General features: G+C 40.3%; 1 long non-coding RNA gene across 1 annotated transcript in view; it reads left to right on the top strand.

Annotated features, from left to right (window-relative positions):
• LOC140707398 (uncharacterized) overlaps window positions 1-4,449 on the top strand; it is a 29,677-nt gene extending 25,228 nt beyond the window's left edge. The window contains exon 2 of the long non-coding RNA XR_013545718.1: window positions 3,663-4,449. This is a non-coding gene — a long non-coding RNA (uncharacterized LOC140707398). The remainder of the gene's footprint in view (window positions 1-3,662) is intronic.
• The last annotated feature ends 8,413 nt before the right edge of the window (window positions 4,450-12,862 follow it).

Below are 12,862 nucleotides of genomic sequence, written 5' to 3'. Positions count from 1 at the left end.
GAACATCTCCCCCACAAAATAGCTACCCACCCCCCTTCTCCTCAGAGCCATGTATATTAAGAACAGTGACATCCCAAAAAGCCAAACCCAAAGAGGCCAAAAACACTGAGAAGCTCAAATGGATTTTGATTTGTGCATTTTTATTTAAAGGTAGTTTTAGCTAGTGATAGAATTTGCTGTATTGTATTTTGGTATTTATTATATGGTGTTTTAGTGTATGATTTTATTGTATACTGTGAACTGATCAGAGAGTGGACTGACATAGACAGACAGACAGACAGACAGACAGACAAATAACTTCCTTCAATGAGGAGTCACATTTTAGAGTTATTTAAAATGTGTACTCAGCCTAATGGCTTTGAAAACATCTTCAAAGTACAAAGATATTATGTTGTTTCACAGGCAGCAGGAACATGGATGTTTTTGAAATGTGTAATTGAAAAATTCAGCAACTATGCTATCAGATATAGGTCAGATGAGTTGTTTTTCTGTAATCAATCACTTAAGGTGATCTGATTTCTTTCTCCAGTGACTGATGAAGGTGTTAAGGGAACTGTCGATACATATATTGTTCAACCAATGACCTTTTCCAACCACGTTTAAAAATACTACTAATAAAAGTGAGTAGCATGTTAGCACTGCCTGTTTACAGTTTAAAGAGAATACCTTCTCCGAATACAGTTGGTTTGCCTTCAAAGCATGTGAGTCTAAGGACCGCACTGTATGTTACAGACAGTCCATCATCACAAGCCGAAATTCTATTCGTATTTCAGAGATGTGCTTTCAGTCTGTTTTGATGACTAAGCAATCATACTTGCAAATGAAGCCCATGCATACCTCCCTCTGACCAAACACAAACCAATCCAAAACAATTTGCAAACAATGAGAGGCATGATAGTGAGGCATTTTCAGCACTCAGGGAATTTTCTCTTCAAATTACGTTTCATCTATATTGTAAGCAATGCAGTTACACTTCCTCAGACTTTTTAATCCAGTTTTCTCTACTAGATGTTCTTGTTAGTACTTACAAGATGTCATTATCAAATTTTACTGCACATTTTAATTTTATTCTCCTTTTCTTCAAACCTGGAGTCTCATGGAGTCTCGTGGAGTTCACTCTTGTGCCTGTCCTCAGAAATGAAGCTTCTATAATACACCAGCAGGAAGGCTCATTTTCGGAAGTCATATTTTGTTACAGTTTGCAACTAAAAAAACCCACAACATTATTTGGTGCACAGAGACAAGGGCAGCACATTAAGAAAGCCTCATGTATACATTCTTTTCCTTGCCAAGGAGCCATCTGCCAAAATATTTAATAAATATTCTCTTTCCAGAGGACATATGCTGTGTACATATGGGTTGTAGTAATCTGTGAGACTCTATTAAGGAGGGCATTTTGCTAGTATATTTTTCAGCCGTGAAACTCACATGAGGAAATATTTGCTCCAGAATGAATGTTTTTAGCCCCAAAGTCACAAGCAAGGTGAACCACTGAAAGTACAGTGTTAAGTTCCTTACGGGCAGAAACAAGAGTTAGCTTTAAAAAAATAAAAATAAAATCTTCATGTTCTTCTATTTCAGCACTTTATCATTGCCATTTCCAGATCTTTACTTAATTTACTTGTCTTAATTGCACATGGCATGATGAAATTACACTTTCCCCATTCTGTTTACACCTGCCATCCCTAATGCATTACCACGTGTGAGATTTATGAGGGCAACACACGAGGCCTGTCATGGTTAATCACACTTGTAACCTTTCAGGTGTGTGACAGCACACTTCCAGCTGGAAAGCATGCTATGCGTTTTTTTGATTGCAGAGCATATTTCTAAAATAATGCTCTAATTTGTGGGCAGATTTCAGATCCCAGGCAGCAAATGTGATAGGTAATTCTACCTTCAATCTACAACAAACAACTGTTTGTGTTTCAAGAAAGTATTTCAGTAGTTTGAAAGATCTGATAAACCTTATCTTTCCAGAGTGGAGTGGGAAAAGCTGTAAAATGCTGTATTTAGATTAGCTATTTATTCCCAGTTTTATCATATCTCAAGCAGATATAATGAACTGTGATTTTCTTCAAGGCAGAAGTCTTTCAAGAATTCAAACAAGAGTTAATGTTTTAGGTGCAAGCAATGAAATGGTAGAACAAGTTAATCTTCTAATTCAGTAAAGCAAGGGGAAGGCAAGTGTGTATGCTTATTCTCTATATTAAAGAATTATGTCCTCCCATAGCAATATTACAGATTAAAAATAATGAGATATTTAAGAAGAGATTTGCAGTAGAAGATTCAAAGTTATTTCAAATGCTTAGAAATGGATTAAAGAACATTGCACATCTAATTTACAAATCCAGAGTATTTAAGTACAGTTGAGAACAGACAGTCTAATGGTTTTAATTTGTCAATCTGAAATTAATTCCAGATTTGCATCATGGAAGAATAAACAGAACTTGGACAAATCCACTAGTTATTGCAAAGGAATTGAGCTAATAGAGTGACCCAAAAGGGAGAAGAGGAGTTCAAAGTCATTTGTAAAAATCCTTTCTTTGACTTTTCCAATTGATTTTTAGAGCTGTTTGAAAGGATCCTTAGTGGGACTAGGAAGGACCCAGCTGTAAGTAGGTGTTCCACCTCAGTTGCCCCAGTGATAGCGCTCATCACCTGCAGCTCCCTAATAGACCGGAGAGATGAGGAGGATGTCAGCAGGTCAGTAGGAGGTGCTGAGGAGAAAGGGAATGTGGCAGCCCCAGAGGGACTCCTCTTACAATCCTGATTATATAAGGATCAGTTGGGACTGGAGGAAGATCTTTGAGTGGATGCCATGGACTGGGAGGCGTGCCAGGTGGAGACGGCAGTGGACACCAGAGACTCTGACAAGACAGGTTAAGAAATGGTTCAGAGATGTGACCTGGGGGTTGGCCAGTGGGCTGATCTCATTCTCCCCAAGGAGGCAACACTGCGTGACGTGACACCCACTGGGATGAACACTGCTGCTGAGTAAGGAAATAGTGGAAGAGAGGACATGATGATTGGTTCCACCAACAAGCATTCCGTCAGCCAGCCCCAACAAGCCTTAGAACCAGTGTGCCTGCTACCTTCCTCTGGTCCTTAGCCTAGAGAGGACCAATGTCACAATGGCACTTGCATAAGGGTCTGTCCCCGTTTGCCCTGATTCCGACTGCTACCCTGAAGTGAAAATCCAAACCTTGCATCCGCAGGGCTGAGTGTCTGTACAGACATAATGATCCAGCATCCCTGCTGTGGCACCCCCTATCTCATTCACCCCCTCAGCATACTAGAGCTGGTCAAGGAGAGAAGCTTCTATCCTCCAACTGTAGAAGCCCCTTGAACTCAAGAAGGGCAGAGACTCTATGCTGGGAGCTGGCATCCTGTTGTTGCATAGAGTAGCTAGGACACATTGGCTTAAATTGTTGCTATTCAGTTGTGGTTAATAAGCCAGTTGTGTCTGAAGAAGCAACTGTGTCATGATGGAGGGGGGCAGTGGGGGCAGGTCACACCCTTTTTTAAATGTTCAGGCTGTTGAAATTCTTGACTTACAAATAAGTAATTGTCAGTTAAACTGGTTATTTTTAAATGACTTTGTATTTATTTATTTTTTTAAAAAAACACAACTTACAATGTGATGTTTTCACAACATCCAGGTAGAATCTGCACACAATAAAACGATTTCTCCGAAGATCTCCTGAGGATCAAAGCTGTTCTACCAAAGAGCCATACACCACCAAGCATCCAACTTGAATTTCTTTGAATGCATTGGAGGATAAAGATAAGCTACACCCCAGGGGTTGTTAGTGGATTGGTATTGTTGGATTTTTCACAGTTAAAGAGTAGAAGTTACTCTTCTGGGAATGCAGAATTACCCTTGTAATGATGCAGGAGAATGGAACAGAAGGCCAAGATCCTAATATTTGAATCAATCAATTTTCATAGCTGCAAGGGCTACTGTTTTTCAGCACATTTCTCCTGAACATGAAATGGGATTCGAGGCTTAAATATAAATAGTCTATTATAGCTCACTGGGCAGCATTTCAGCCAGGCTTGACATCATTGTGCGGCACTCTGAGATTGCTCTTGAGATCTCATCAGGACCCACCAGGGCAATGATGCTTGCCACAGATTCCCTTTACTCTGGATTTGACAGCAATCGTTTACATTTTCTCCAGGGTCTCTGGCATAACTCTGGTGCATCGATGAATTGGGCCATCTGCATTCCACCTTGCAGCTAGGATCAGCTAAATCACCAACTGTATACTTAAAAACAAAACAAACAAACAACAACAACAACAACACCTTAGAGCCCATCAGAGTCTTTCATGGCCCATTAGCCTCCAGACGCAGACTGTTCCTTCTACCCTGACAAAGGTGAATGCACACCTAAACTTCAACCAGATGTGTTCTGACTGTGTCAAGCAAATATATATAAACTTTTCCAAGAGCATCATTCTGTTGACTAATAATAATAATAATAACTGTGTGCTGTCAAGTTGATTTTGACTCATGGTGACCCTTTCTAGGCTTTTCTAGGCAGAGTGTACTCAGACGTGGTTTACTATTCCTTTTTTCTAGAGGTGTACACAGCTTACCCAAGGCTACACAGGCTTCACGTGGAAGGAATAGTGGGGATTTGAATTTCCAGCCTTATTTAATTCAATGAACTATCCAACTAGACTAGTGACACCAAATCAAGAGTTCACTCAGTTAATTGGCTGGGCCAATGATATGTTGAGACACTGTTACAGTGGACCCTCTACTTAAGGAATTAATCCATATTGGAATGGTGGCTGCAAATCGAAAAGTCTGTAAGTCGAATCTCCATTGACCTACAATGCACTGAAAACTGATTAATCCCATAACCAGTGGTTTTTATTCTATTTTTATTCCATTTTGGTTTTTTTCTGGTCTGTAAGTCGATTCATCCTTTATGGGCTGGCTTTCTCCTGAGGAGGGAACCAAGGTGGCTCACAGCTTTAAAACAAGTAAAACTAAAAACACACTAAGTTACAGATTAAAGAGCAATTAAACTATGATAATGATAACCATAAACCATTAAGTATACTGTATACCAACATTTCTTACTTGCAAGAATGAAACATAGAGAGATCTACGTCCCTGGTTTTTATTAACCACAGTTTAAGGTGTTGGAGGCCACATGTTGGTGGTAAGTGGGGCCAAAGGTAGATGTGAGCAGAAGCAGCACAATAAACTGGATAAGGCTGTATTTTTCATTCTTTCTTTCTGTATGCTGTTCTCTCTATCTGCCACCCCTACTGTTTCTTCCTTGCTCTGTCCACTGAGTAGACTGCTGGGGGTGGAGAGAACACTCTGGAAGTCAGAACTAACCATTTGTAGATGGTTTTGACTTTAGGCCAGGAGCTGTGTAAATTACGAATTCCAGCACCAAACTACAGTTAATTGAAAATGGAAGCAAAAGCTTCCTGCCTCCTCATGGTTGCACCAGAAAAAGAGAGGGAGGAGAGAATGGAGAATGCAAGCCAGATACACATGGAGGCTCTGTGGCTAAAGACTGTGTGCATGTGTGCATGTGAGAGAGAGAGACAGAGGATGACAGAGACAGAGACACTACACTACCCCAAACAGTGATAATATGAGGAAACAATGTGATTAATTGGGCAAATTCCTTCCTGCAACATATAGGATGGACACCCTGTGGTAACCTTCTCTTTTACATCTCTTTTTAACAAGTTCTTTAAAACTGAATTCTTCCTCCTGTTTTTCAGCAGCTGGAACCTATGAACTGAAATAAAGTATTCCACTAGAACAGCCAGACATGCAGGGTTTTTTATTATTCCATTTTAAACTAAATAATATGCTTTTATCATTATTCTGTTCAGCCAGTGCTCTGTGGATAAGTGCTACCCATCTTTCTGGTCTCCTTTCCTTTTTCTACTGCAGAGCAAGAATGAAGGCTTTGCTAAGAAAAAAAATCAGAGTGAGAGATTCAGGAAAGTGCCAAAGAAAAAGGAATCTATGTTCCATCAGAAAGTCATACACCCTTCAGCTTTTTCCATTCAAGGTTCCTACCAGCTTCCTCTGAAGCCTCTGCTAAAAGTGTGATAGTGCTGACCTTAATTGTACTCTATAAAGCCATCATTTAACCCCAGAAAAAAAGCCTATGCTTTCTCCCCTCTCTTGCTTTGTACCATTGGGATAGAAACTTGATATTGCCCATTATGCAGAAGGTCAACTCTTCTTTAAACCTTTCATGAGGAAAACCCTGAAGTCACTCTGCCCATTTAAGCCATCTACTCTTTGATATATGGAAGTCTTGACTGAAATAATGCTATAAAGTAGATACTAGGTCCTTAGAGGAAGGGTTTCAAGGAAGATCTTGGGACTGGGAGCATCACAAGTGGTCACATCTGCTAGTGGATCAGTGAAAGGATGAGGTGCTCTCAAACTCAGGTCTACAATTACATTTAGTCCCATTAGGTTCTTTTAGAGATGTCATCAAATGCACATAAAAGCAGCAGTCACTGAGGTAATCTTTAACTGACTTTTATAGTTGAAGAGTATATAATGCAGCCTTCTTTTGAAAGAAGTGCATCTGGCCCAGTTAGTGCCTCAATGAGAGACTGCCTCAGAACCCCTTTGATTTTCATGATACAAAACCAGGAGGATATAAGATGTTTAATAAACAGCAATAGGAGAGGCTTAATAACTAAGAGGATAGAATAATTAAGGAAACCCATTGTGCATCAATGTTCCAAAATACCAGACCAATATCATGTGCTGTTCCTGACAAAAGGTCCATGTAGGCATTCATGATTTTATTGAATACACACCCCACCCAGAGTGTTAGACATCTTAAGTCCTGGGCATTTGAGGCAGACAACAAAGATATATATATTTTTTTTAAAAAGTAAGTTTAAAAAATTTTTCAAACATGATGAGAGAACAGAAACTGCCTGCTCTTTTTGTATTAATCTAGCTCAGTGGTTCTTAACCTTTGTTACTCGGATGCTTTTGAACTGCAACTCCCAGAAACCCCAGTCAGCACAGCTGGTGGTGAAGGCTTCTGGGAGTTGCAGTCCAAAAACACTTGAGTAACCCAAGGTTAAGAACCAGTGATCTAGCTCAACCTGTCTTTCTAGAGAGGTCTTTGGTGGTCTTCAGGAGGAAAACTGTGAGGAACATCCTGCCAACCTCCTCCTCACTTGCTAAAGAGTTCCACAGCCTGAGGATGGTCACAGTGGTGATCTCTGCTCGCCAGCTTGCCTCTTTGCTCTCCCTCCTTGGGCAGCATGAGATGCGTCAATCACAGGAGGGGAGGGGGAAGAAGCAGCTTATTTATAGCTGCTCCTTCCTGACATCAGCCTCTTTCAAGGATTGCAACTCACCTGCCCACCCTCAGTTCTAGTGTGAGCTTTACTGGTCGCCTTTGGGGGCTGGATAGGAATTTTTGACCCGCCTCCTTATTGGACAGTGGGAGCAGGGTTTTTTCACCTATCCCACACAGGTAGAGGGCATCAGGGATGTTAATTAGAGGTGGCCTTTTTTTTTCTTCAGTCACACCGGTGGCTAGTGCGGCATGAAGATGGATCAGTGAGTACCCCTTGGAGCACAGGAGGTTATAGCCCATCTGAATGCCCTGCGCTGTGGATCATGAGATTACAGTGCAGGAGACGGAGGATGTGCTAGGGCAACCCATGGGCTGACGGACACCAATAGTCAAGGGGCTCAAATGGCCAGGGCCGTGCTGTCTTCCGGACCACACAAGCTCAGAGGATGCAACTCACCTGTTTTCATTAAGAAGAGGTCCGGTGAGACCTTTGTTATAAACCTGATTATGCATTATGGCAGTCCCCATTTTTGATTGGACTCTGAAATTAACAATTTGGTTAATGTTAATAAAGTGTGGCCCTAGTTTACTCCATCACCTCCGTCTCACCTTATTATGCCTGAATGCATCATCAAGATACTTACGAGCTATATTTATGAAACAAAATGGAATCCCCAATACAGTAAAAAATCTACATTGTATGGTGGAGAGCGCATAATTTTCACCAGACACAGAGGTAATGACTGTAGTAAGTGTGGTGTAGTGGATAGAGTGATAAACTAGGATTCAGGTGGTGTGCATTCTAACCCCCACTCAGCCATGGAATGATACTGAGGGAGGGGTGTAAATTCTAAAACTGCTGCTTAAATATCTCATTTACTATGAAAACTCTGCTACGTTTGCTCTATACTGATTCCAACTTGATGGCACATACACATACGCAGAGATAATATCTGATCAGGAGACTCCATCCATGTCAAGGATGCATTCAATGAAAACTTGACCCTTGAGAAAGGAGTGGCGCACAAGGCTACATGTGCATTCCTAATATATAGACTTCCCATGTGACACATTATTTTATGTAACTATAAGAGGCTGGCTATACATGTGCTCACATGCACAGATGATCACTGGCTGGGGATATGTGTGAATGATTCTAAGCTTTGAAATACCTGTGCTGATTAATTTACTTTATGCATAAGCTTCCTTTATGAGTTGTCTCCAGGAAAATCCAGCTGAAAATCACTCTGGGCTGTCTATATGATACTGTCTTGAAAATTTAGCTGTTTCTAAGCAGTTTAAATAAACCAAAGAGACAGCTGGGATTTGGCCCAGGTTGCACTGATTTTGATCATCTCCTTCTCTGGAACATCCTTTCTGACCCAATATATTTTTTTTCTTAACTATTAACAGCTTTCAGAAGAACACTCAATTCTATCAGATCCAAAAGACAAGCTGTTTTGTTATGGAAAGATGCTGCGGGTTTTATGTTTGAAATATAACATTCAACTTTCAGATGTGGAAGTCAAGGAAACACTTAAAATCAAGGGCAAATGATAAAATCAGTATAGTTGCTGGGGAGAGGTAAGCCCTAAAGAGAAAGGCAGTTGTAAAGCAAGCTTGTTCACAGGCAGAATGTAAAAGCAAAGAACCCAATCTTGGTACTTATCACTAAGGTCAGACTTCCCTTCTCCTAGCAGTGAAAGCTGAAACAACTCTGTTGTTTCCTTCTAAACCAAATGTTTCCCTGGCAATCCTGCAGTCCTAGCAATTTTAAATAGGTTCTTTCAAATTTTCTTTTACAATTAACTGATTACAATTACACTCCCAAACCACTCCATCTCCCCATCATAGTTATTTATCATCGTTGGGGCAGTTTTAAAAATCCAGCTTTCTTCCCCATTTCTCAAAAGTAACAAAATAGTTACATTTTAGTTCCTTTTTTAAAAAAAAAGTTGTTTGAATGTTTTTCATGCAGCAGTTATTTGAATGTTTTTCATTGCACTATTAATAAGTTGTTCTTACCAAGCAAAAACTACATATGTAATGTGTAGCCTGTATAATTAAAAAATTGTAAACCGCCCGGAGAGTGCTTGTAGCGCTATGAGGCGGTATATAAGTCCAATAAATAAATAAATAAATAAATAAATAAATAAATCAATCAATCAATCAATCAATCAATCAATCAATCAATCAATCAATCAATCAATCAATCTTACAATGGGCTAAAGAAGATTGATACGTCTAATATGTTTTTAAACAAATTTAGACTATATAAAACTTTTGATATAATTGTGTACAAAACTGAACAAGTTATTTCTGTTATTTCCTAATTACGTTGTTATTGCAGGAGCCACTGTGATATAGAGCAGTGGTTCCCACCCCTGAGTCCCCATATGTTCTTAGACTACAGCTCTAGCACAGCTAGTGGTGAAGACCTCTGGGAGTTTTAGTCCAAGAACATCTGGGGACCTACGTTTGGGAACCACTGTAAAATAGAGTCTTTGATAGTGACAAAGAAGAATTAGCTCAAAAAATTAAGTGGGAACTGCCATTCAGGGTTCTTTGAGGATGAAAGAGGAATAACTTCACTTACAGTGTTTTGTAGTTCTTGGGGCAAACTAGACATTATGAGTAATTTGTATTCTCTGTAATTAACTCTTTTCCTCTCCTGCAGTGGGGTTTGCTCACAGAAATTGCCTTGGCAATCAAACTTGCACAGTGGTGCCTCGCATTACGACGTTGATTCGTTCCAACAAAATCGCTGTAGAACGAAAACATCGTAATGCGAAATAAAAAAGCCCATAGAAACACATTAAAACCCGATTAATGCATTCCTATGGGCTTGAAACTCACCGTCCAGCGAGGATCCTCCATAGGGTGGCCATTTTCACTGCCCGTGCAGCAAGGAATTCATCCCAGAAAAGAGTGGGGAGCCATTTTTTTAACCCGGTGGCCATTTTGAAACCGCCGATCAGCTGGCCGAAAATCGTTGTTTTGCGAGAATCGGTTCCCGAAGCAGGGAACTGATCATTGCAAAGCGAAATTCCCCCATTGAAACCATCGTAAAGCGATCACTTTTGCAATCGCAAAAAGTTCATCGTAATGCCATTTTGTCATTAAACGGGGCGCTCGTCTTGTGAGGCACCACTGTATATGAAACCTATGTTTACTGTTGAACGATAGATAAATCACAAAACAAAGCATGCCAAACACAAGATACATACCAGTAGTTAAAGAAAATCAAGTGCTACGATGAATCTTTCATCACCCAAGGAACCACGTTTTCTTCAAACATGTTAAGTCTGTGATTACTTGAACCTCTGGTGAAAGGTGGAGTACAAATTCATTTTAAAATGATTGTGAGAAGCACGATTCTGAAGATGAATGAATTGCTTCAGCCCCCTTGAAAATGCTTGTGCAATGTTAATAGACCAAAATAGGTTGAGGTTTTCAACTGCATGTTGAAAGAGTAACAGAAATCAGGTCATATGTAGGGAAAAGACAAAACATAGCTTTTTCAAAGGGCGGGATAATATTCTACATTTGCTGGATTCTGTGATAGGCACCTGATTATCATTTCTGGTCACAGATTTTTTTTGTAGTGCTTAAAAAAATCTCCAAAAAGTATTTAACTTGAGATGACAGTGAAACTATGGTCTAAAGCAGCCACATAAAACATGGTCCTGTTGCCTATATAATCCAAACTTCTTGAGATCCACAGCTATTATATATAGCTATACTGTTGCTTTATCAATTTTTGTTTTACCGCATATGTTTCATTCATTAAAATCTCATTTGTGATAGCCTTCAAGTACTAGGGTCCATTTTAAGTGGGCTTTCCTCCTATTTGTTTACTTTCCTCTTTTCTCTCCCTTTTAGGAGGAGGCACTGCTCCACTTGGCAACTACCTATTGATGGCTGCCATTTTTCTTCCCAGGATGCTCTGGAGACTTCATCATTTAGAGGCATTGTTGAGTGGTGGAGAAGAGGCATCATTATGGTGGCAGCCACTATCTCCTCTTCACTCTGCTCCTAGATAAGATCTTATTCTAATTAGTGTAAATAAATACAGAAGAAATGTGGAAGGCTCTGTCTTGCTTAAGCCCCTTCTGAAGTCAGTCTCTTCATGTAAACCAGTGGTTCTTAACCTTGGGTTACTCAGGTGTTTTTGAACTGCAACTCCCAGAAACCCCAGCCAGCATAGCTGGTGCGGAAGGCTTCTGGGAGTTGCAGTCCAAAAACACTTGAGTAACCCAAGGTTAAGAACCACTGATGTAGACCATGAGGGTCTGAAGGAGAAGGCATCCTGTAGGGAGCAACAGTCTGAAGCTGAGATATTCTCCATGTGATTCTGCCCCATGATTTTCCATTCTTTATATAATTCAATGGTAAAACAAAATGATGACCACCATGGGTCACTGTCACCACAACCACTCCATCACCCCCACCATAAAAAATCAAGCCTTCCCACTCCTGAGGAAATTTATGGGTCTTTGTATTTGAGTCTTAGCAACAGAAATTATCCCATGGCTTCACAAAGCTCAGGTTTCCTTTGGTCCCAAAATGAAAACATACGTTTCTCAGAGAGGAGGCTAGGAGGATACTACCATACATTGTACATCTGACTGTTAGCAGAGGAGACCTGTAGCTCTGGAGACAGAAGAAGCTGCATTTGGTGGGAAACCAAATGCAGCTTCTTATATAGCTAAAAAAACACCTCACACATAACAAATGTATAACTCATGTTTCTGAAAGAAATGGCACCTCAAAATTGATACTGTATAAGGAGTGATTTATATAATTAACTTCACCAGCAGTTTCATCGGAAGTTTCTGCATTTGGCAATACACTTGCTTCACTATCATCTAAATTTGTTTGCAGCTGAGAAGTTGCTGCGTGTTTCAGTTTGCAGGTATAGTCAGAGCCATTTGGCTTCTGAAGCAAAAGACAAGATACTGTCCCACAGACAGAACCTGACTGGACTAGCAATTGAAACTGAAATTTCAAGGATTAGTGTCCTCCACCACAGCTCAGAGAACAAATTAGTTTTGAGTGGTCTAGAACAGGCTGCATGGCATACCCAGTTTTTTTTTCTGCAACAACTGGGGATTTGGGAAAGAACCACCAGGAGGCCACCATCTCCTAGGCCAGTGGTGCTTAACCTTTGTTACTCGGATGTTTTTGAACTGCAACTCCCAGAAACCCCAGCCAGCAGAGTTGGTGGTGAAGGCTTCTGGGAGTTGCAGTCCAAAACTCCTGAGTAACCCAAGGTTAAGAATCAGTGTCTTAGGCCTTAGCATTTGGTGCTCGGATGGTTTCCTCAATCTGCCTAATGGTAGGGCTGCCTCTATCACACTGTGTTCTGTTAGGATGGCACTGTTGTCCTACACATAATCCCATCTCTGTGTTAAGCCATGAATTTTTCAAAGCCTTTCTCACTGTTGATGTGCTATTGCCAGTTACAAAGATATGTTGTATTCAGGAGACTGACTGTCATCATTCCAAGAAGGTAATGTAATGTAGATAAAAGTCACATTA

Source organism: Pogona vitticeps, chromosome 5 (genome assembly GCF_051106095.1).
Source record: "Pogona vitticeps strain Pit_001003342236 chromosome 5, PviZW2.1, whole genome shotgun sequence".
NCBI classification, from domain to species: Eukaryota; Metazoa; Chordata; class Lepidosauria; order Squamata; family Agamidae; genus Pogona; species Pogona vitticeps.
The sequence above is the reverse complement of the archived record's forward strand: the minus strand, read 5'-3'. Positions and strand labels throughout refer to the sequence as shown.